Here is a 26,067-nt window from a genome sequence, read left to right as displayed (position 1 = left end):
AATTTCTCCTTTGCTCATTCTCAGGGTGAGGTTGGCACTGATGTGGCTGTGGGCATTTTGTGTGGCCATACAGAGGAGAAATTGAATTGGATTTACATTTATGAGGGATTTAGTAAAATACATTCACATTACTGGTAGTTATTCTGTGCCATAGCCAGCCACTTTAGTATAGAAATGGCTTCCAGGAATATTCCTACTTCTCAATGTACTGACTAATGGTGCAGGACAAAAGATCAGATCTTGATCTAACAAGCACACAGCAGCCAGAGGTTTCCAATGTGTAACTGAAGATAATAAATAAAGGCTGCAGTCAACAGTGCTAGAAACTAGTCTGTGGAAAATCATTCACTGGGCATGGAAAACTATATATATGAAGCATTCAGTGCTGCCTAGTAAGGATAAAGAGTTTTCTGATCGTGAGATGTATCTGCTTAATCAATTTTAAGCACATAGTATAATATAGTTAATTGCAGATACAAAGTTATATATATAACAAATATCTATAACTGAGTTATATTGCATAGTTGAAACTTTATAACCATTGGATGGCATCTCCCCATGTTCTCTGCCCTCTAGTCCCTGGCACCCACACTTCTTAGCTCCTGGCATCCATTATTCTAGTCTTTTTTGCTCCTATGCATTTGAATAGTTTAGACTCCACATATAAGTAGAATCCTGCAGTATATCTCTTTCTGTGGCTGGTTTATTTCACTTATCATGATGCCCAGGTTGATCTATGTTGCCACCTGTGTGATGACATTATCTTTGATACTGAATAACATTCCACCATGTCATGCAATATCTTTTCTTAATCTGTTTAGTGACAGTTGTTTCTATACTTGAGCTGCTATGGATGATACAGAAATCAATATAGGAGTTCAAATATTGCTTTCAGATCTCAATGTCACTTGTTTTGGATAAATACAGAGAAGTTAGATTATTGGATCATATGGTAGTTCTTTTATTTTAAAAACCTTTCATAATGACTGCACCATTTTTCTAGGAAATTTATGAAATACAATTTATCAGAGACCTTGTGTTTACAGAGCCAAGCCAATAAGAGTTCCTCAAATAATAATTTTTGCCTGTCTGTGATCTTGCATGTTTTATATATTTGAGCATATTAGGTTATATTTTAGTGAATCTGACTCACTCTGATAAAATCTGGCAGCTTCTGATTAAATGGTAGATGAAATTATCATGGACATAGAAAAACAGTCTGGAAAACCAAATGCTCAAGGCACAAAAAGCCTAAAAATATTATCAACTCAGTGTATGAATTATTAATGGCAACTTTCTTATATTATTGCATAACTTAATATAATACAATGTCAATTTTAAATATATCCAGCTATTCTTATATGTTTTATTTTCAGATCAATGTTGTATTTTGTTTTTCAGAATTATTGGTGAATCAAAATATAAATATGAGAGGAGAAAAGCCAAATATATAAACAAAAAGGAGAGCTTGTCAAAACCTTGTCACATCATTCCAACATTAATTAAAAACTTCTTCATATCAAAGAAGAAAATAAGACCAAAGTATCATTTATACAAATTTTGGTAAACCATGACAGAAGAAAAGTAGAATTAATTTTGTATTATTTTTATTTAAACAGATTATAAAGTTATCATATGTCCAGAGGAACAAATAGTATGCATCCCAAAATAAACAAATGTTATATTATGGGTGTGCCAGGACAGGGCTTTTAGGTCATTTTTCAAGATTTTCTGATATTTGTAGTAGTTATAAGTTTTAAGAATGTTTTACTTTGCCGGGCAGTGGTGGCACACGCCTTTAATCCCAGCACTTGGGAGGCAGAGGCAGGTGGATTTCTGAGTTTGAGGCAAGCCTGGTCTACAGAGTGAGTTCCAGGACAGCCAGGGCTACACAGAGAAACCCTGGCTCAAAAAACCAAAAATAAATAAATAAATAAATAAATAAATAAATAGAATGTTTTACTTTTATGATTACATCTGTCTCCTGCTGTCTCTGTCTCTCTCTTTCTCTCTCTGTGTATGAGACACTGTGGGGTGCCTTCAGAGGCTAGAAAAAAGATTTTGGATCTTTCAGAGCTGGAGTTTACAGATGGTTGTAAGCTACCTGACATGGGTACTGGAAACTGAATTCAGGTCCTTTGTAAGACTAGTGTTTGCTCTCAACCACTAAACTGTGTTTCTAGCCCTATTTGAAGCTTTTATAAATGAATAAATAAATAAGTACATACAACATAGATGAGTAAATGAGTAAATGAGTAAATAAATAAATACTATATTGTGTTTCCTTTTTTAACATTTAGATAAGTATACCCCCATGTTTTTTTCTAGTGCCGAGAACCAAATTCAGAGCTTTATATATGCTATGCTACCCAAGTATTCTACCACTCAGCTATTATCCCCAAATACTCACCTTCGTTCTCAATTTGGGAGTCTTTTTAAGAACTCATAAGTCCTATACGAAGGACACACCCAACCAAAATCAACCCTTGTCTAAGCACAGCACTTGAGAAAATTCTGTTGGCTCCACCTTTAATATATGCATAGCATCTTCAGTACTGCTACCCTGGTTTCAGCCACCATCATTTTCTACCTGTGTTATTGTGATGGCTTCTTAATTTTGACCCCTTTCTTTCCTTGACCTCCTTTAGTCTAATCTCAACGCAGCAGCCTGAGAGGTGCTTTTAAGCCCAAGTCATATGACTTACTTTTCCGCTTAAAACTATTCTTTCAGCTGTCTACATGGTCTGCTCTCTCTTTTTGTTTAGAGCTGTATCCAAATACTCTTTTAAAAACATCATAAAATCATTTCTCATACTGTCATCCCGTAGTATGTACTGGACTGATTGGATAACTTTCCAAGAACACCCAAATCCTTGAATGCCCCGGGACACAGTGTCAGCATATAGGTATGAACATCCTCTTGTGTACTTCAAAATCACCTCAATGACTTATACTACTTAGTGTAATGTAGTTGAAGAGTAGTTATCAAATATTGCTTAGAAAATAACATCAAAAGAACTCTACCTGTTTTTTAGTAGCAGTGCAGTGTTTTCTCCTCTTTGTTTTGTTTTTCATTTCATTTTGTTTTATTTTTTGAGGGGATTGAGAGATGGCTCAACTGTTGAAGACTAGGCTCACAATCAAAATATTTTATTTTTGAGACAGGGTCTTTCTATGTGTTCATAATGGCCTGTAAACTTGTGATTTTTTTGAAATTAATTTTTTATTGAAAATTTTATTTACATTTCAGATGTTATCCCTTTTCCCCATTCCCCCCCATCCCTCCTCTTCCTGCTTCTATAAGAATGTGCCCCTACCCACTCCCACCTCCCCACCCTCAAATTCCTCTCCCACCTATACTGGACAAGGCCATCCTCTGCTACATATAGAGCTGGAGCCATGGGTCCCTCCCTATGTGCTCCCAGTCTGGTGGTATAGACCCTGGGAGCTCTGGTTGGTTGGTATTGTTGCTGTACGCATGGGGCCTCAAACCTTTTCAGCTCCTTCAGTCTTCTCTCTAACTCCTCCATTGGAAACCCCATGATCAGATCAATGGTTAGCTGTGAGCATCTGCCTCTGAATATGTCAGACTCTGGCAGACCTCTAAGGAGACAGCTATATCAGGCTTCTGTCAGCATGCACTTCCTGACATCCACATCAGTGTCTACCTTTGGCGACTATATATGGGATGGATACTCAGGTGGAATGGTCTCCACACAGCCCCTCCTTCAGTTTCTGTCCCACACTTTGTCTCCATATTTGATCCCATGAGTATTTTGTTACTCCTTCTAAGAAGGACTGAAAACAGAGACACAGTGAAACTAATAGAAACTATGAACCAAATGGATTTAACAGATATCTATAGAACATTTCATCCTAAAACAAAAGAATATACCTTCTTCTCAGCACCTCATGGTACCTTCTCCAAAATAGACCATATAATTGGTCACAAAACAGGCCTCAACAGATACAAAAAGATTGAAATAACCCCTTGTACCCTATCAGATCACTATGGACTAAGGCTGGTCTTCAATAATAACAAAAATAATGGAAAGCCCACATACACTTGGAAACTGAACAATGCTCTATTCAATGATAACTTGGTCAAGGGAGAAATAAAGAAAGAAATTAAAGACTTCTTAGAATTTAATGAAAATGAAGGCTTGTCATACCAAAACTTGTATTTTCTTGACTTAATCACCCAGGGCTGGGATGACACCATGCCAAGCTGGATGCAATATTTTGGGAATACTTTTGATCTATGTTTGTTTGAACCCCATAGATTTGGAGGAACCCTGGACTGAGGACATAACTTACTGTTAAAGTACTTGTCTAGAGTAGTTGAGGCTCTTGATTTGAACTCCAGCATTCCAAAAAATTTTTACAATCTCTCCATCACATTACAACTCTTTTCTGTCATATTTTCTACATTACTTACTACTATCTGAAAATATTTCATACTTGTCTATTATTAATTTGTGTATATTCTGTTTCTCCCATTAAAACTTAGTTCCAGAGGAGATAGAGAGATGGCTCAGAAGTTAAGAGCACTTGCTGCCCTTGCAGAGGACCCGGGTTCAGGTCACAACACCCACATTGGGCAGCTTGTAATCATCTGTGACTCCGGCTCCAGGGCACCTGACACTTTTCTCTTTTCTCCATGAGCAAGCACCCCTACATGTGTGACAGAGAGTCACACAGACATATATGTATGTGCAAAAATAAAAAAGAGAATAAATCTTTAAAAATAGAAGTTAGCATCAAAAGAGCTTTTTTGTTCTATTCTTAGCACCAAGACATGCTTTGAGTATTGCTGGCATTTGATAACTACCTTTTGATGAATGAATGAATGAATGAATGAATGAATGAATGAAGAAAATCTACATGATAACATATATAGCAGGACCAGAGGGTGATATTTTTGTCTTTGTCCTTCTGTTTCTTTCTCTGTCCTCCCCATTCTCCAGTGTGTCTGCTTGTCTTCCGCTCTCTTTTCCTCCTTCCTCCCACTAGGGGTTTGCTGTATAGGCTAGACAGGCCTCAAACTTATGATCCTGTTGCTTTAACATTCAAACTGCTTGTCATTTTGAAATAAATGTTTTAAAAATTATGATAAAATGTACAGTATAAAATTTCTACTAATTTATTCATTGTAAGTGCCCACTTCAGTGACATTAAATGTCCATAGTTGTATATTTCCATAGTCATGTAACCATCACCACATCTGTCCCACAGAGCATTGTTGTTGTGTTTGCAGTGCTGGCAGCCTTGCACATATTAGGCAAGTACCTTGCCACTGAGCTGCAACTCATTTCCCTGCTAGAACATTTTTAATCTTGCAAAATTGAAACTCCATATCTCGTTTCTCCTTTCCAGACTAGGTTAATGCCTAAATTTCTTTCAACAAACATTTATTATTGTAATGTCAAAGGGCCATTTCCATTTTGGGAACAGACTAATGAGGTATTTATATTCATTTTCGAAAACTATAATTGAGAAAAGACTGTGTTCCTATCCCTTGAACAGATTAAGCATGGCACTGTCTAGCTTTAGGAATGATTCATTAATATGTTCCTCTGGGAGCTTGAATATTCAGCACCAGCTGTTTTCCCCATTAATATTCAATTTTAATATTTTACTTTGAGAAACGCAATACCAAATGAATCGTAAATATTTAAGTAATCATGGTAGTCTTTTAATTCTTTAGCAGTTTCTTTTACTCAGAGTTTGTTTAATTGCTGTTACAATTAGACAATATGATAATCCACACAAAGGAAAGGGCAAAGTGGCTTCAGAGGAAGCGGGGTGTCAGGAACTCTGTAAACAGTCTCTATCTCATCCGTTGCCATTCCTTTTTGCAATGTACACACTAGCCCAGTTTCCTAGAATGACCACTAATTTGTTTCCCAGTTACTCAGTCCCAGCAGTTTAACTTTATTCACTTGACCTGTATCTGCCCTTTTGATAATGTCATCCTACCAGGTGCAAGGTGGTTTTGATTTGCATTTCCCCAATGAGTAGTGACACAGCAATTTTGGTATTAGAGAAAAATCTGTTAAGGTCTGCTACATAATTTTTTTTTTTACATCAAATTATCTCTGTTTTTTTTCCTACTTACCATTTAGAATTTCTTCCATATTCTGGATATTAATTCCTTATTAAATATTTAATTGTAGGTCGTGTCTTTATTCTGTTGATTTTTTTTTTCTGTATGGAAAGGTTTTCAGTTGGGCTGGAGAGATGGCTCAGCGGTTAAGAGCACCGACTGCTCTTACAGAGGTCCTGAGTTCAATTCCCAGCAACCACATGGTGGCTCACAACCTTCTGTAATGGGATCTGATGTCCTCTTCTGGTGTGTCTGAAGACAGATACAGTGTACTCATATAAATAAATCTTTTTTAAAAAAGAAAAGGTTTTCAGTTTGATGAAGAAATGGTACATGTATACAATGGACCACTCAACTACACAAGTATGGCATGCTGTCATTTGTGACAACATGGATAAACCTAGAGGACACAATGTGAAGTGAGTTTTTAAAAACTAAAAATGTAGGACTTGGATACATTCTATCTAATGGGATTCTCATCAGAAAAAAATTATACTGTACTTATTTTTCATAGGAGAGAAATTCAATTTCTTTACATACTGAAATACTCCTAACAAAATTCTAACTCTCCCTTATAAAAATGAAATGAAATTAATTTAAATGGAGTAAAAAAATAATGTTTCAGCTGGGCAGTGGTGACACATGCCTTCATCCCAGGACTTGGAAGGAAGAGGCAGGTGGATCTCTGTGACTTCTAGGCCAGCCTGGTCTACAGAGTGAGGTCCAGGATAGCCAGGGCCACACAGTGAAACCCTGTCTTGAAAAATACCACCCAAAGAAAAACAAAACAAAAAGGTGTTTAATATACACAGTTATTATACATAAATTAAAAACAAAAAATAGAGGTCTGGCTATTCTTCCAAAGGAGCAGGTTTGATTCCCAGCACCTGCACAGCATCTCACAACTGTTTGTAAAATCCAGTTCTAGGAATCGGATGCCCTTTTCTGGCCTATGAAGGCACGGAGAGTGCAAGGGATCCATAGAATACATATGGAAAAAACACCCATACACATAAAATAAACATCAAATTAAAATCTTTTATGTATGATTTCTAAAGTGACAATTTCAGCTTACGAGTGAGACAATCATTGCATGTGGGTATCTGGTACCTAGATCATGTGTGCTTCCTGTTTTGTCACATGGAAATTAATTTTAAAACACAATTAGTAATTAAAGTTTGATAAAAATTGATTTTACAACTTGAACAAGGTCTTCATTTCCTCTGAAAGTGTGGAGTGAATACCAGTATAGTTAGTACCACTGTCTGATCTTATGCGAAGTTTGCTTTTCTTTCTTTATTTGGCATATAAGTGTGTGTGTGTGTGTGTGTGTGTACACATGACAGCATGCATGTAGAGGCAACATGTGTGTGGTGGTTTGTGAATATCAAGGTTAGCACCCAGGTTGTCAGGCTTTACCAGCTGAGCCATCTCTCCAGGCCTAAATTAATGCATCAGTCTCCCAAGTGCTGGAGTTACAAGTGTGTGTCACCATGTTCAGCTGTACTCTTACTTTGTATCATTGATAAAAATGTCCACATACTGTAAAAGGCAAATAATTATTACTATCATTATGAAATTTGCATGCTAGAAAGCCCCATTTCAATCAGTGTTTAAAAAAAAAAAAAAAAAAACCTGGGTAGTTATACTATTCCAGAGACTGAGGCAAGGAGATCTTGACTTTGAATCCACTTGGGAGATATGTAGCAAAACACCGTATCCTCCCCACTAAACCAAACCACAAACAAACAAACAAACAAAAAAGAAGAAAGAAAAAAAGAAAGAAAGAAAGAAAGAAAGAAAGAAAGAAAGAAAAACTAAAAGAAAACAAAATCAGGAAGCTAGTATGTGCAGGTTGCATGACAGATAGAAGGTTAGAAATCTTACCATGCAAACTATTGGAGAAAGGTTCCAAATGAAAAATGGAGAGATTTGTGAAAAAACATGGCATATCATCTATAAATAGCCATAACCTTTCCACAACACTTTTAATGTGAAACATTCAACTTTAAAATTGTGACAGTCCACTCATTTATCAAATGTATGGTTATTTAAATAAATAGTTGATTTCATATATCAGGAAAAGGAAAAAACCTTAAAATGATTTAAATTTAGTTTATTTTTATTTGAGATCATGTGCGGGGGTATGTGTGGTGTATAAGGTGGCCAGAAAAGGGCATAAAGATCCCTTTCATCTGGAGTTAACAGGCCATTCTGAACTGTCCAAAATGAGTGCTGGTAACCAAACATGGGTCTTCTGCAAGAAAATATGCACTTTTAACTGCTGAGGCATCTCACCAGTCCAAAAGAGAGGGAAACTCTTCTTCACAATAGAATTAATAAACATAGAAGGAGGGTCAGAAGTAGAAAGTTATCATTTAGCGAGTATCACAGTACTAATTAATTTAGGTAAGGATTATCAAAGGATTAGTGGGTAAAATATAGTGGAAAAAATAGGCTATTTACATAGTCTGAAACTATCGTCCAAGAAAACATTAATTCTAAAAGAAAAACTAGTACATTTTGAGTAGGGAAACCCAGAGAATAACCCTAAAGCAAGTGATGCACGCTACCAGAAGCAGCAAGGAGACATAGATATACTGTGTGCTTCTTCTTCTTTTTTAAAGCTTTATTTATTTATTTATTTATTTATTTATTTATTTATTTAATGTATGTGAGTACACTGTCACTGTCTTCAGACACCAGAAGAGGGCATCGGATCCCATTACAGATGGTTGTGAGCCACCATGTGGCTGCTGAGAATTGAACTCAAAGACCTCTAGAAGAGCAGTCAGGGCTCTTAACCCTACTATGTCCTTCTTAATGATAGCAGAAAATGACTGGCATAATTTCTGTGTTTTTTGTTCTCCTAACCTGAATTTGAATTTAGTCATGAGAAAGCAGGAGCCCAAACCAAGCATAGCATCTTTCTGTGGAACATCTATAGCTATTACTTTGTAAAAAATCAAGATCAGGAGAAAAAAGACAGCCCCAGGAGCTACCTTTCTGGAGGACATGACAAATAAATACCTCACGGGTCTCTTGGTTGAAGTTCAGAGCATGAAAAGAGCAGAAAACAGCTTTCGAATAAGGTCTGTTCAACTGGTCAATGGTATATCAATAGTAATTTTTGAGTTTTGACATGAGGCTATAGAAAACATTAGTATTTGGGTGGGATACAAGGGTGGTGTAATTAAAATGTGACAAAAGAGTACATGCATACCCAAATCAGAGAAAGCATTTTCATTATGAAAATAAGCCAAAGTAGAAATATAATTCCAAATTAAAAACGTAATTTCCCTTTATCATATCCCTCAACTCTATTTGCTGGAGGCAACCACAGTTACCATTTATTTTGTTTATCCATCCATAACTTTTGGCTTCATTTACAAGTATGTGGCATGTGTATCTTTTACACGTACAAACACACACATATGAGGCCATGTTAGTCATAAGAACCTGCTCTTAATGTTTTCATTGAGCAGTATAGCTTGGTTGCATAGTTCAAACTCGACTCTTGTCATCCCTTCTTTTCTTTTCCTCCTCCATCCTTCCTTCCAACTCTCCTGTCTATATTTCCAAGTGCTAGGGCTAAAGGTGCCTGCTATCATACCCAGTTTAAGAACAGGGAGCTAACCATGGATTTTGAGAGAGGGTGCAATCTAAAGCTGTGTGGAGGATAAGAGGCCTATTCCTGGCTTCCCCACCTCATATGATTACTCGGAGCGGCACCCCCTTTTCTTTGTTTTCCTTTCCATTTTGTAGCATGAGAAATAGATAATAGAACAATAATAGTGACTGAGATTTAGTGAACAGTTGCTATAGAGAAGGTCACATATGGATTTAAATTTAAATTGAGGTGTAAAACTGTTCTAGAGCCCAGGATTCTCCAAGATAATCACAAGTTTTTTTTTTTTTTTTTTTTTTTTTTTTTGTTTTGTTTTGTTTTGTTTAAATTGTAAGTTGTAGAGTTGTGGGATGTTTTCTTTTGGGCATGATGTGGCCACTGCTGCCTTGACATCACAGGAGCCATGATTACCCAGATAAGACCCTTACAAGATTTGGCCTTCTATTTGTGTGTGTGTGTGTGTGTGTGTGTGTGTGTGTGTGTATGTGTAACAGGGTTCAAGAGGCAGCATACAAGAAGCTCATGAGTCAGTATGTTTGGGATTTGAGAGAAATTCATTCGGGATGCTCCCTAGGTTTCATAGACATGCATAAGGCTCCTCCCTTCCATTAGAATATACAAGCAATTAACAATTGCTGAGAAAAGGGGGCCTTCCGCCCCACACCACTGGTGTAGTTTCCTATAAGTTCCCTAAGCTCCCAAAGTAACCCTTCACCATGCTTCTGTAAGTAACCCTAGATAAGGTCATTGATCCAGCAGACTGGACTTTGATAGGATCACTTCTTAGGTTTGTCATTGGTGCCCAGATACTGTATGAATACACATTTGCTCAGTTAATGCACCATGGGTTAGATTTGAACCCAGATCATTTGACTCAGGGGCTTGAGCTCCCAGAATTTTAGGGTTTCCTTAAGGGCAGATGCATATTTATGCAAAGAATTGAGTGTAGAGTGATCACAGTTTGTCTTTAACCCGTGGAATGGAGCCCTTCCTTCTCACAGTTCTGTCAGCAGATGAGAGGCACTGGAAATGTTTATGCTCTTCTAGTGTAAGCCAGCCCCCAGGAATTCCTTTCTGATGTACACACTTCTAAAGTGGTCTCTGTGCAGACCAGATGAAAGACTACAGGGACTTGATTGTTTGCTTTGGTTCCTGAATTTGTTTCCCTGGCTTTAAGCAGAGGATCTGACTTTTGGGTGGGAGCCAACCTGTTCTTTCTATCTCTGTGAAAGCCCTCAGCCATCTATGGATTAGTTACTTTTTCCTAGTCTTTGAAGAAACCGTAAAGCAAATGGAAAAGCAAATTTTTAGATCCTCCCCAGTCTGTGTGTGTGTGTGTGTGTGTGTGTGTGTGTGTGTGAGTGTGAGTGTGAGTGTCTCTCACTGGCCTGGAACTTGCTAAGTAGGGTAGGTTGGCTGGCTGAAGACTTCTAAGGAATCTGCTTGTCTCTGCCTCTCTGGTGTAGTGCAGGGAATTACATACCTGGGCCTGGCTTTTTTATGGGTCCAGAAGACTGAGCTCACACTTAAAAGGCAAAGGAGTCATTTCCCCAGACAGAGTTTTTTATGTTCTTTATTTTATCAGTGGATATTCATTTGTATAAAACGATGAGTTTCCTTGTGGTATTCTTATGCAGATATATCATGTACTTTGATCTTTTTCATTCTTCCTTTACCTTCTCTAGCCCCAAACCCTTCCACTGGTCCCCTTCTTCCTCCTCCTCTTCTCCCTCTCTCCTTTCCCCTCTCTTCCCTTCCTCCTCCGCCTCCTTCTTCAACAGTCTTCCCTCTGCTTTCACATATTCTGCCCCACACCTACCCCAGCCCTAGATTCTTCATATGAAAGAAAACATGTAATATTTGTCTTTCTGAGCCTCATCTGGCTGATTTTGTTTAACATGGTTATCAGTTTCATCCATTTTCCTGAAAATAACCTAATTTTGTTCTTCTTAATGGCCAACTAGTTCTCTTCTATGGATTCCTTGGCTGATTTCATAACTTGGCTATTGTGAATAGTGCCACAATAAACAAGAATGTGCATGGATTTCTATTATAAGCTGATTGGAGTGGCCTACCTGTATTAATAAGGTAGCTCTATTTTTAGTTTTTTTTTTTTTTTTTTTTTTTTTTGAGGAACCCCCATACAAATTTCCTTAGAGACCACACTAATTTTCTTCTATTTAATTGTGGCAAAGATGGCTTTCACTGGTGTAATGTACATTATCTTGGTAAACTGTCATGTGTTGTTTGAGCTCACCAAGAAGCTGGTTCTGAAAGTAGGGTTTCCCACTTCCTAAAGCTTAGACCCAGGCATGTTTATGTTGAGTCCTCCAAATCTGTCCTGAGTCAGGCTGCCTGTTGCTTCTGTAATGGGAAAGGGGAAACCCAGCAAGCAGCCTAAGGGAGTAAGCACATGTGCCCTGGAGAACAGCTGAAGCCAACCTCTATTTCTAACAGAGGCTAGTATTGTTGATTGTTTTGAGACATAAAACAGCTTAAACTGGGAAAGAGAAGCTGGATGCTTGTCTGTGAAAAGCATGGTCTGCTTTGCCTAGAACTCTCCATCCGGAACTCCAGCATGGCTGTTTCATCGGGCTTCCCTAGTTGGGTTCCTGCTAGCTAATTGTAAACGTCCAGTTTGTTAATGTTACATTTCTGCTGCTGTTTGTTCTATGACTTGGAAGCATCACCCTGGGAGACACTCTGCTCCACTCAGGACCCTGTCAGTCAGAAATACCAGCTGGTTCTTTCCGCCAGAGTTGATTTCTGCAGGATGTTTGTAAGGCCCTGATTTGATGTTGTTACCTTTTAGCTTACTCTCCCAATTGAACTACTCCAGGCATCTCTGCTGGATGTCTTTGAATGCTGGGTTTGATGTTTGGCTGTCTCTTACATTTCTTGTATCTGCTACTCGCCACTTTTGTTTTATTTTTTTTTAATTTACTTTTTTGTTATATATTTAGTAAACTCAGTCAGTCATTCACAACCGACCATACGTAGAAGAGCTGGATCCAGCTGATTGAATCCATAGGTGAAATAAACAGAACATAGTCTTTGGATTGGAGGTTGCACTCAACAAATTTTGGCAATTTTGTTGAGGTCGTCAGTCTAAGGTTATCAGCATGGTTGGGCCTGCTTTTTCTGCCTTTCACTGCCCACCTACTAAGCGGTGTGATCTGGGGTCAGAACTGGGATTAGCAGCTTGCCTCCAAAATTTCCCCATTGTTTTCACTTTCCAGGTTCTCATTGGATACTAAGGGTGAAGGTACAAGCTGGGGTTGAGACTAGCTGTGTCTGGTAAGCAGCAGCAAAGGATGAGGTAGGTAGCATGAAAAGCAGGGAGGTGGGAGGAAAGGTAACTGGGTGGACAGTCTCTGAGAATGTGATTGGGTCAAAAGAGGAGTCTCTAAATATGCACTAGGGGCAGGTAGATGCCAAGAGCCAGATAAGACTCTGGCAAATGTATTTGCCTCATAGGCCATCCTCAGGAACCTAGAATGTTTTTAATCAGTGATGAAACTTTTTATTGTTGAAACCCTATAGGTCTGGTTGGTACAATTACACATTGCATGTGGGAATCTGGATTGATGGTACGGTAGGGAATGGGCTGAATAAAATACTTGGTAAACCTTTTTTTTTGAGACAGTGTCTTATTATGCAGCCCAGGCTGGTCTTGACCTCATGATCCTTTTGCCTCTGCTTCCCCAAGTACTGGGATTGCAGGCTCATGTCACTGTGCACAGCTGATGAAAAGTCAACGGATAGAGAGAGCTGAGTGTAGTGGCATATATTGTATTCCCTGCACTAGGGAGGTAGAGGCAAGATTATCAGGAAAAAGAAAAGGTCATTTTTCAAGGTCATTTTCAGCTACAGTGAATTCAAGGCCAGCTGGGGCTACATAAATCCCTGCTGAAATAATAAAATAAAATAAAATAAGAAAAAAAATAATAAGAAGAAAGGAAATGACTTATTTGGCTTCGTCTCAGAGGTTTCAACCCACAAGCAGTTCATCCTGTTGGCACCACAGTATATCTTAGCATGAGTATGTGGTACAGTAGGATGCTGTCCTTACGCCACTAAAGAAGAGAGAGGTATGTAGGTCTCAATATCTCTTTCATGGGCATCCCCCCCAGTGCTCTAACCTCCTTCCATTAGCCCTTACCTCTTAAAGGTTCCATGATCTTTCAATACTGCCATGGGCTGGTGACCAAAGATTTAGAATAGAGACCTTTGGAGAAACGATTAAAACCAGCCTTCAGTATATCTCCTGAGATATGAGTACTGCTGCAGAGTTGTCAGTCTAGAGCAGGAGTTGCTGTTGTGCATCTATTTGCTCTTAATCGAAACTTTCCCCCTGGAGGGGTCATAAGACTCATAAAGTGGGCTAGGGAGATGGACCAGTCAGTAAGGAGGACCTGAGTTCAATCCCTACAACCCATGTAAAAAAAGTTGGGTGTACACTTATAATTTAAGCACTGGGGAGGCAGTGACACACTGATCCCTGGAGTTCACTGGTAAGTCAGCTTGGCCGACTTGGTGGTCTCCAGGCCAATGGAAAAAAAATGTCTCACCAAAAAAGACGAGTTCCTGAGGAACAACACCTAAGGTTGCCTTTTTACCTCCAAATGCATGTATATGTACACACACACACACACACACACAGAGAGAGAGAGAGAGAGAGAGAGAGAGAGAGAGAGAGAGAGAGACTCATACAAGGTTAAGAGTGTAAATGAAACTTACAAGGCTCAGGAAGCCCCTGAAAGTGCCAAGATTCATAAGACTCCTCCCCCTATTACATAAGCAGTAAGAGTTGGTGGGGGGGGGGAAAGGTACATTCTGCCAAGAGCAGCTGCCATTAAGTCAGGCATGGAGCTCCAGACATGTAGCTTTCACATGGATTTTCAAACAGCACTCCTATAAGTAAGTAACCTCCAGAAACTCACTCACTCACTAAGCTATTATTAATGCCTATGTAACCTTGAGAAGGGGCCTTATTAATTTTTGACTTTCAAAAAATAACCCTCAAAAGTTAAAATAGAAAAGGGAAAAAGAAAATCAAAGGAAAATCATTAAGTACCCTTGATCTAGGATATAGCGAAATAGGACCTTAAACTCCTAATTCCTGTGCCTTCACCGATGAGTGCTGGGATCACAGGTGTGTGCACCATGCTCAGTTTGTGGTACTTGAGGTTGAACCCAGGGTTTTGTGCATGCTAGGCAAGTACTCTACCAATTGACTTCCAGCCCCTGCCCTAACAGTTCCATTTGATATCTATCAGTGCTGAAACCACTCCTTTGCGTGAGTACTTAGTACAAGATGGTAAAAGTATATGTAGGATCACTTTCAGGATTTGTTGGAAATTCTGTCCTAATGCTAACCCCAAATCCATTTCATGAGAGTTCAGAAACTCAGACCGCAATTTTAAAATCATTGTAAAACAATAAAATCCAAAGACTTACTCATTTGATGCTTAATGTTGAGGGGCTATTGCAAGAAAATGTTAAAAGTCATTGTTTTTCATAATTGAACATATTTTTACAAGAGCAGAAAACTTTGCATATACAGTAAAACCACTGTGATTCATATCATTCCATAGTCTCAACTTTGAGCCAAGAGGCTTGGGGCAGCATCTGTTGGCACTGCACAGTGTGATGGCAAACAGCACATATTATGTGTTCATAATCAATCTGCAGTAAAGTCTTCAGCACAACACAGGGGAGAGTGTCCAGAAACACCTTGGGTTCATTAAACATTTGATTTGAAATTAAGTTTTTGGTTGTTGAGTGTACAGAAAACTTTTACTGTTGTCAAACTTTTCAGAAGCCCCATATTCAGTTAAGTGACCCCATATGAAGCTGAGACCCACAGTTTAAGAATCTGTGCAGAGTGCCATAAGCATCTAGGGAATATATAACCCCTCTGGTGGTTAAGGTGGTCAGCCCGATGGGATTTAGAATCACTGTGCATACAGGCCCCTGGGAATGTCTGCAAGGGATTTTCTAGATTAGGCTAACTGAGGTGGAAAGACCCATCCTAAACATAGGTGGATCCAGGCCATGGGCTAAGGTCCAGGACTTAAAAAAAAAAGAGGGAAAGGGAGCAGAGAAAAACATTCATCACTCTCTGCTTGTAGGAGCAGTGTGAACAGCCAAACTACTACCAGCACGACTTCCCTGCCATAACAGATTATATAAACCCTCAAACTTTGAGGCAAAGTAAACTCCTCTGTCCTTAAATTGCGTTTATCAGATATTTTGTTGAAGCAATAAAGGCAAGTAACTGATAAAGGCTTAGTCAGAACTAGATGGTGATAAGCAGTAGACTCCTGAAAAACCTGCTTTGCATGTTCTTCCTGGCTGCTTTTCTGTTAGCTTGTGGTGGGCTGAGGACCCGATGATTTGAATATGGTAGACTGGAAGTACGTTCTTTAGAAGTTTTACAAAAATTGGGGTCTCTGGTCAGACATGATAAAATCAATCCTCTGTGGAGATGTTATTAATATCTCTGAAGAGTGAAATGGAGACACTTGGGGCTGAAAGTGACACCTGGTACAGCTGAAGTGAGAGAGAAGCGTTGACTTCAATAATTAGCATGTGATGACTGGTTGGGAGAGTTGGTGAGGAATGTCAGCACTGTCTCCTAGGAATGCTTGGTGATTGGAGTTCAGTGGGGTAGCTTACTGAGCATCTTAACCATTGTATGTTTGCTTTGTGGAAAGGGTTTTCATTATGTAACTTAGACTGGTCTTGAACGTCCAGTTTTCCTGGTTCAGTCCTCTAAATCATGGAATGACAAGCATGTACTACCATACGGTGCTGCCTTAATTGTAGCCCAAGCATGCTTCTGTGTACATTGAGTACATCATCAATTTTTCATAGCCAAGACAAACGCCTGAGAATCAACTTAAAGGAGGAAGGTTTTACGTTGACTCCTGTTTTCAGAAGTTTCAGTAAGTGGACACTTGACTCCACTGCTTCTGGGCTCTGGTGAGGCAGGACAGTAATTTGGGGAGCACATGGCAGAGCATAGCAGAATCATATCATATGGCAGACAAGAAACAGAGTTATAAAAGTGGCAGGGACAGCATGCCCTTCAAAGCCCCCCCCCCCACTGTGACCTGCTTCCGTCGACTAGGCCCAACTTCCTCAAATTCTCACCACCTCGCTCCATAGCAGCACCAGGTGTTGAACAAGCCTGTAGAAGACACTCCATTTTCAAACATAATTAGCATCCACAAATCAGGTGGGCCAGATGCTTCACATATCTGTTAAAATGAGAATGGCTTTTCAAGTTGAAAACACACAGATTCTGCCGTTACATTTACTTACATTTTATTTATATATATAATATATACAAATATGCTACATTTTTTGCTATCAAGGATAATAAAGCATGAGGGAGAGTAGAAGACAGTTTTGCTCCTAAAATACACCCACACTGTGACTTGCCATAATATAAAAGATCTTTTTTTTTTTTTTTTCTTGAGACAGGGTTTCTCTGTGTAGCCCTGGCTGTCCTGGCTATAGAGCAGGCTGGCCTCGAACTCAGAAATCCGCCTGCCTCTGCCTCCCAAGTGCTGGGATTAAAGGCATGCACCACCACCGCCCAGCTAAAAGATCTTTTTTAAATTTAGGAAATATGTGTGAGAATATATATTCCCTTTAAGGTAAACATCTTCTGTAGAATAAAGACTTTGTAAGTCAACATTGGGCTTTGAAAGGGGGGTATTTTAAAGCCTAAAGTAGTGGATTGTTTTCTTTTCACATCTATAAAGAATTCCAAAAGATTACTATATTATTTCAAATCACTATGAATGTATATTATCATACGTAGTAGACCTTCAGCAAAATGGGAATGACTATCCTGTCAAATAAGGATATCTGCTTGTTTGTTTTAAAAACAGATGGCTGTCAACACTCAGTATTATGTCATGCAGTTTCTTGCCATTTGGAACCAGGATTCTTTTAAGTATAACATTCATCTTGGGGCTTTAGACCTTTCCTGTGAGGAAGGTTGGCATTTGTTCAAGTTTAACATAGAATGCTTCCTGGAACTTGCACAGGAAGAACCAAAAAAAAAAAAAAAAAAAAGCCTAGTGGCAGCTTATCATAATGTAGCCCCCAATATTTGGATGTCACCTGAGGTCATTCCTTTTTAAGATTTTAAAAGACAATATTAGGAACAGGTGTGGTGGTTTACATCTGGAAACTCCCAATGCTACCACTCAAGAGGCTGAGGCAGGGGAATCATTGTGATTCCAGCCTAGCCAGACCCACATACTGAATTTAAGGCTAGCTTGGGCTAGAGTGAGACCTGTCTCAACAAAACAAGACCCAACAAAGCAACAAAGAAAACTACCCAAACAAAAGACAAAAACAAAAGGAGTCTGGCAGCAAGCTACAATAATATGGCTTAGTCTCAGCTTTGCTCTCAGGAAGCAGTAGGCAGTTATCTCTGCATGAAAGACCTTTCTCCATTGTGTTTCACTAGAGAAGCCCTTGACAATAAGCCTGGGCTCCTTTGACATGCTATGGGACACAGGTTATGAGCACATTGGAGAAACAAAATACCTTCTGAGTGTTCTCTAGCAAACCACTTTGGAGCAGGTCTTCCTTGTTTAGAAACAAGGTCCTTGCCGGGCAGTGGTGGCGCACGCCTTTAATCCCAGCACTTGGGAGGCAGAGACAGGTGGATTTCTGAGTTCCAGGCCAGCCTGGTCTACAGAGTGAGTTCCAGGACAGCCAGGGCTACACAGAGAAACCCTGTCTCAAAAATAAAAAATAAAAAAATAAAAAATAAAGAAAGAAAGAAACAAGGTCCTCTGATGACTCTAAGGCAGCAGGCCATCATTGCTCTGGGCTCAGCATGTAGCAAGACTGTCTGTGGTCTGATTGTGGCTTCCTCTCCCCATCTCTTGGTTTGTTGTGTTGGTTGCTGGGGAGAGCTAGGTCGATTTGCATAGCACCTATGGAGTCTCCTAGGAAGAAAGAGATCATGTGTCTATAGCTTTTCTGAAAAATATTTTAGCTTATATCTCATTTTTTTTCATAGAGGATTTCTTCATCCCGCAAGGCTATTATTTATCTTGTCTTATAATCATCTTTGCACACAATATTATTTATACTTATCTCTTTGAGGAAGATATTTCAAGTTTATTTCCTACATTCCTCCACTAGAATGTGGTTCCTCAAGGGCAGGAACATTCTTTGCATTTTTTGTCTCTTATCCCTGTGCTTTGAATCCACTTGGAGTGGTGGTAAGTAGACATACTTTAAGGGTTTGTAGGAAGAGTGAATGACTGGATGAAATGGCCACAAGGAGGCAACAATGAAAAATACAAGGGATCTTTTTGCTTCTCCTTCAGATTCCCTCATGAGAGGATCATGTGATCCTCTCAAAACTCTTGACCTTTGAGATCAGGTTGTGCCACACCATAAGCAAAACAGTGTTTTACAAGACTGTGTCTTGACCTGAGAGACTATTTTATAAGCAGTTTTGAGGATGAACGATGACTCTGTACCTGAGTGGACATGAGAACAGCGCCATCTTTCTGATTCTACTTAGGCAGCACAGACTGATAAATGACTTATCCCTGAGGTTATGAAGGGCGCTACCCTATAAATGTATAAAGGTACATTGCACATATTAAAACCATTTTAGAAGACCAGGCCTAAGAACTAAGAGTGTAAACTCTTCATCTAGACTCCATAAGGAGGTGAACACATAGGACTGTGATGGCAACAGGCCCCATCCACCTCTCAACTAACCACCTGGTGTGTGTATCAAGGACTGACAGTCACAGAGCTGACTGACCCCAGGGATCTCCACACACTTTCACTTGCAAATGTTCAGATTGGCCTACTCAAATATCATCTCTCTACATGTGCCATGGCATAAGTGTGGAGGTCGGAGGACAACTTGAAGGAGTGAGTTCTCTCCTTCCACCACGTTTGTCCTGAAGATTGAACTCAAGTCATCAGTCGTGGTTGCAAGTGCTGCGCCATCTCATAAGCCCTACTGGTTGATATATTTAACCACTGCTTCAATTTCATTAATAATCGTAAGTCTGCTTTGTTTTTTCTTGAGTGAATTTTGGCAAATTTTAGCTTGATTTATGGATAACAGCAGCTTCTCTAACAAGACCTCTCCAGAACTCACATCCCTATCAGTTTTTTTTTTTTCCTCTCAGGCCTTTTTGAATCTCCTTACCTCTTTAATCCTTTACATCCATTTTGTAAAACACACACACACACACACACACACACACACACACACACACAAAATGTGTAATGTGTGTTATGAGAGCTCACATTAGTAAATTGATATTGGTATAAAAAGGCCTGTGTTTGCTTTGATTAGGCCTTCCTTTGATTAGTGAGAGTATCTGGCACATCGCTGTGAATGAATTGTCACACTTTGTGAATTTAGTCAATAAAATGTGACACTGAAAAGACAAACTTATCTGTTTCTTACATAGTTCACTCATAACATGACCTGTTTTAATTCTTGCTGATCGCATTTGGTTGGCTATTTCCATATTTTCTTTTCAATTGTTTAAGATTTGCTTTATTTTTTAAAAAACTTTTCATTGATTCTTTGTTTCACATCATATACCCCAGTCCTGGTCACCCATCCCCTCATACTCACCCTTCACCCTTGCAACCTCCCTCCTAAAATAAATCACACACACAAACAACAACAAAAACAAAGCATAGAAAATATCTCATGAAAGCGGTAGTGTGTCACAGTGTGTCCCACAGTGTATCCCTTTCTCCACACACTTTCACTTGCAAATGTTCATTGAAATGCATCCTTGATCTGCTTCAAGATCTTGATGGCTTCTGTGACACCATCAATTTTAGATTCTTGTGGTGCTTGGGCCAGGGAGTGGTACTATTAGGAGGTGTGGTTTTGTTGGAGGAAGTGTGTCACTGTGGGGGTGGGCTTTGAGACAGTCCTCCTAGCCACAGGGGAGCCAGTCTATTCCTGGCTTCCTTTGGGTGAAGATTTAAGACACTCAGCCCTTCCAACCGCATGTCTGCCTGGATGCTGCTATGCTTCTGCCTTGATGATAATGGACTAAGCCTCAGAACTTCTCTGTAAGCCAGCCCCAATTAAATGCTGTCCTTTATAAGAGTTGCCTTGGTTATGATGTCTCTTCCCACAGTAAAACCGTAAGACAATCCTCATTGGGACTCCTCCAAGTTATCCTGTTGTTGCCCTGTGTCATGGAGATTCTGCAGTTTGAAATAGTAGGATTGTCCATTTCATGCATCCTAACCATTTGCAGATGATATAGATTTTAGGGTGGGCTCTGGATCTGGGCCTGAGTGGTAGCCTGAGCTGGTCAGGCTGCTGGCTTTCCCTTATCTGCACCTCCAGGGCAAGCTCTAGAGAGCTCCAGTGCTCTGGCTAGGCCACCTGTGGCAGGAGGCAGGGTCAGCTCTCCTGCTCTCAGGCCCCCAGGGGCCAGCTTACCCTCACCTAGGCCTCCAGAGCCAGCACCACTGTGCTGCTCAGTCAAGGCTCGGGGCCCATTCTCCCAAGGCTGCAGCCTACGAGGGGCTGGGTCAGTTTTCCCCATTCTCACCTTTGAGGATGACTCAACTGTGCCTTTGCCATCAGGCCAGCTCCGCTGTGTTGCCCAGGCAAGGTGCATGTCCCGTTCTCCCGAGTGCTACAGTCAGTGATGGGAGAGGGCTAGCTTTCCAGCTGTCATGACTCCAGGGTCAGCTCTTCAGGCTACTGCAGGTGGTGAGAGGGAGGGGAAGGGGATCACCTTTGTACCCACACCACCTCAAGACAGATGAATAGTGGGGTCAACTCTCCTGTTCTGTCCTTCCTTTGGGGCTGGCTCACCTGCATCCCTTCCACCAGGGCCAGCCCTACTGTACTGCTCAGCGGAGGTCTACAACTCACTCTCCTGCTCTTATGGCCAGGGGTGGGGGGGCAGCTCTCCCAACTCCAGCAGGTGGTGAGGGGCAAAGGAGGAAGGCATCACCCCTGCACCTATGCCACCCCTTGACAGATGAGTAGCAGGGCCAGCTCTCCCTTACTCACACCCTTGGGGCCAGTTTACCTGTGTCCCTACCATCAGAGCCAGCTCTACCGTGCTGCCTGAGCAAGGCACGGGGCCTGCTCTCTCTGGTGCTGCTGCTGGGGAGAGATGGGGTCAGCTCTCTAGAGCAATGCATAGAGTGAGGGGCAGGGCCAGTTCCACAGAGCCCCTGGACAGCCACATGGTCTCTGATGGCTGTTCTAACCAGGGACATCCCCCTGTTCTCTAGTGGTAATATGAGCCATGACGTGCACATCAACCCCTGTCACTGCATAGCCAGAGGCTCAGACATGGCTTTCAGTGGCAGATTGGGCAGGGACCTTATCATGGCCCCAGGTGGCAGGGCTGGCCACTAATAACAGGCTCCACCTCTTAAACCCCCCCGAGTTGCCGGTTCCAGCACTCTCTTCGTAATACTCAAGCTGCTCCACTTCTCTTTCTCTCCCATCTGATACCACATACTCACACATTGTGGTGGCTCCCACTGCAGGCTGGCCAAGGGGCTGGAAGACCCCCTGGGTGACATCCTCTATCCGCACTGTGTGGCATATCATCAATGGGGTATCTATGGCCCATCTGTGCCATGCACTGGAGGGCATGTCTGTGGTTGGTCTGCAGGGTTCTGTCTTCCTTTTCCCAAGTGATGCATCAAGGTAGGATGAACAAAGGACTGTCAACTGCTCTGCCCCTGACTGATATAAGAACACCACCATTACCAAGGTGTCTCTGCCCATTGCCAGCGGGGCAGTTCCATAATTTTTAGCAAGACACTTTATTTCAAAATATTGATTCATTACCCACCAGCAGTACTGACTCCTCTTTATGCCAGATAAGGAATTTATATCTCCCTTTCTTTTTAAAGGTTCATTGTTTACCTTTACTCTATTTTATAATACACTTAAATTTTCATTTATACTTTTAAAATTAGTTTGCTGAGAACTTTGTACAATGAGTTTTGACCATATTCATCCATTCACCCAACTCTTCCCAAATCTGCGCCTCTTTCCTACCCATTCTACTTTGTGTCCTCTCTTTCCCCATCAAGTCTACTACCCACATATCCATGCATCTGTGGCCTTCCCCTGGAGTGTGGTGGACATACTAGTAACATATACTTCTTAAGGCTCTACACGTCAAATCAAGAAATAACTCCTAACTACTGTCAGCTATTTGGTTCATTTATATGCTGCTAAAGCTTGTATCACTTTTATATTTCCAGTCCATGCTGTAAGTGTATTCATATTACACACTTTATGTATAGGTTTACATTGAAAGCCAGCAAATATGACATTACAATCATCATTGTATAGATTTTATTTCACTCACAGAGTGTGCCATTTGGTCACGGGAGAAGATGTCATCCTATATCTTCACACACCTATGCCACTTGCAGGGGAATACTACTCCTTTCAAGTTCAATTGGTTTCTCTTTTCTTATGCTCCACCAATTGCTTGCTCATGTTACATTTAATGTTGTTTTGGTGATAGCAATGGAATTTATAGCCACACAAATGCTACATATTTACTATGGATAAACTAGTCTCAGCTTCTCATGTCCCATTTGATATATGTAGCATGACTTTTGGGGGGAGTTTATTTTCTTAGCATTTTAAATGATCTTTTTCTGTAGATAAAAACATGCCTTTGGGCTGGAGAGACGGCTCAGGGATTAAGAGCACTGACTGCTCTTCCAGAGGTCCTGAGTTCAATTCCCAGCAACCACATGGTGGCTCACAACCATCTGTAATGGGGTCTGATGCTCTTTTCTGGTGTGTCTGAACACGGTGATTGTATTCACACACACACACACACACACACACACACACACATCTTTAAAAAAAGACATCATGAATGGAGCTTTAAAAAAGACATGCCTTTATCAATTGTGTTTTTTATGTCTTCCAACTATTTGTATAGAACAGTTTTGAATGCTTTGACACTTTTATAAGTCCCCCTTCTATATAGCTGTCATTTCAGGAATTTTTTTAATTCTATTTCAGTGTTGGGTGTTTTAGACAGGGTTTCGATTGCTGTAATAAAACAACATGACCATAAACAACTTGGGAAGGAAAGGGCTTATTTCAGCTTTCAACTCTCAAGTCATAGTCTATTACTGAAAGAAGTTAGGACAGGAGCTCAAACGGGGCAGGAGGCAGGAGCTGATGTAGAGGTCATGGAGGGGTGCTGCTTGCTCAACATGATTTGCTTAGCCTGCTTTCTTATAGAACCCAGGGCCATAGGTCTGGGGATGGAGCCACCCACTATGGGCTGGATCCTTCCACATCACTCACTAATTAAGAAGATTCACTGCAGACTTGCATGTAGGCCAATCTGGTGGGGGCACTTTTCAATTGAGTTTCTTGCCTCCCAAATTACTCTAGTTTGTGGAAAGTTGACATAAAATTCACCAGCACACTGGGTTACTGTTTGTATCTCAAACCTCAGGTCTTCTTTCTTGACTTTTTAATGATTGTTTGTTGGAGTGCATCCTTAAATCATGTTTGTTTGTTTTGTGTCTTTTGTTTCCATAACAGATAGCTGGGAAGTAAAAGTCCCATGTTTTTTCATGCCTGAAAATGTCTTTTTATTTTTATTCTTGTATTTGACTAATATAGAATAGGTTCAAAGTTATTTTCCTTCTGACTTTGCAGGTGTTATTACGGGGTTTCTATTTCTCTGTTGACCTCTTGTGTTGCTAGTGAGGTGTTTCAGTTTTCTGTAAATAAATCTCCCCCCTCCTCTCTGAAAGCTTTAAGGGTATTTCTTTAATGCTTGACATTCTAGAATGGGGTGAGCAAAAGCACAGAAGCTTCAAGGCCCATGTGGCAGAAAGTTGGGGAGGATATACTTCTAATCCAGAACTATGTGTGCATCCCAAGGGCTATTAGCTTTGGGAGGAGATATGGAAACTATTGTTAGTATGGGCTCTGCATTTCATGATAGACCTTGAACAGTTTTGCAAATAGACTTGCAAGCAGGAAAATGAAATGGTGGTAACTAGGCTGACAGAAAAATCAGGGTGAGATTCCCAGAAATAAATGGAATGGGGTGGGTCACTTTAAAGTGATGTATGGTTTCAATACTCCATAGATATTTACCTGCTAACCACATATAAATTACTAACAGCAGAAGTAGAATGCTCTACTTTTCCAAAATAAGGAATAATGTTCTCCAGGGATATCTAAGGACCTCCTGACAACTTAATCGTTTGACAGCCTGTGTTTGGGGTTGGAGGAGAGGAAAGGAAGGAGGGAAGAGGAGGGAGATGGGGAGGGAGAGAGACAGAGACATACAAAGAGAAACAGTCAGAGACAGAGAGAGACCCAAGCAGCACATTGCTGCCTGAACTTCAATACATTTCCCTATATGGAGAATAGACATAATGATTCTTGACCTAGTAGAACCGGTTACCTTAATCTTGCAGCAGGTTAAATTTGGAAAGAATCCTCAAAGACAAGTAACAAATTCAGAAGGCCTGTGTAAGCAGTGTAAACCTGTGTCAACAGTGCCCAGGAGTTGGAGGAGGGAAGGGAAAAATGTGATTACTTCTTTTTTTCTTTTTGAGACAGGGTTTCTCTGTGTAATAACCTTGGCTGTCCTGGAACTCACTCTGTAGACCAGGTTGGCCTCAAATTCACCGAGAGATCTGCCTGCCTCTGCTTCCCAAGTTCTGGGATTAAAGGTATGCACCACCCTGCCCAGCTATGACAACATTTTAATTTCAGTAAATTAAAAGATGTCTTGAAAGGGATTGACTATAGCATAATTATGGTTGATAAAAAGTGCAGAACCCCCTCCCTCTGTTTCCACTTTCCTTGTATATTTTCTGTCAAGAAGGAAATTTTATACTAAAAACTTGGCTCAGTGTTTATATAAATTTAACATGTATGTGTCATACATGGGGATTTGGTGGCTCAGAAGAATCTTTAATATGTTCCCAGTGACTCTTTTGCTTCTGCTCCTGCTGCTGTTGGTAGTTCTTAACCACATGTTGACTAGTGAGAGTCTAAGTCAGACAATAATAGGAAGGAAAGTCTAAGCTGGGTAAAATGCTTATCAAAAAAGAGTCCCATGGCTTAAAGCAGGTGTAAGTCTGTACAAATTACATCACTCAAAACATTGAGAAGCAAATGAGACAGCTAAATTACTATTGGACATAATTTTATTTCATTAGTTTGGAAATTAGGAGAAACGCTAAAAGGCCAAGGGCATACAAGTTGGATTATAGATTTTAAAATGGAAAGGAGAGTGGAAGTGTTAATGGATAGATCAAT

At 40.3% G+C, this 26,067-nt stretch overlaps 1 protein-coding gene across 3 annotated transcripts in view; it reads left to right on the top strand.

Annotated features, from left to right (window-relative positions):
- Positions 1-26,067, top strand: part of LOC117694800 (A-kinase anchor protein 17B) — a 175,635-nt gene that overhangs the window by 77,403 nt on the left and 72,165 nt on the right. The window contains exon 1 of one of the 3 annotated variants that reach the window (XM_076918758.1): positions 13,032-13,053. The exons of the other annotated variants lie outside the window; for them this stretch is intronic. The gene's annotated coding sequence lies outside the window, so the exon portion shown is untranslated. Of the gene's footprint in view, positions 1-13,031; positions 13,054-26,067 lie in introns of those variants that run through there. 3 annotated transcript variants of the gene reach the window in all.

The sequence above is a fragment of the Arvicanthis niloticus genome, chromosome X, assembly GCF_011762505.2.
Source record: "Arvicanthis niloticus isolate mArvNil1 chromosome X, mArvNil1.pat.X, whole genome shotgun sequence".
Taxonomy (NCBI): domain Eukaryota; kingdom Metazoa; phylum Chordata; class Mammalia; order Rodentia; family Muridae; genus Arvicanthis; species Arvicanthis niloticus.
This window is presented reverse-complemented; position numbering and strand designations above follow the sequence as displayed.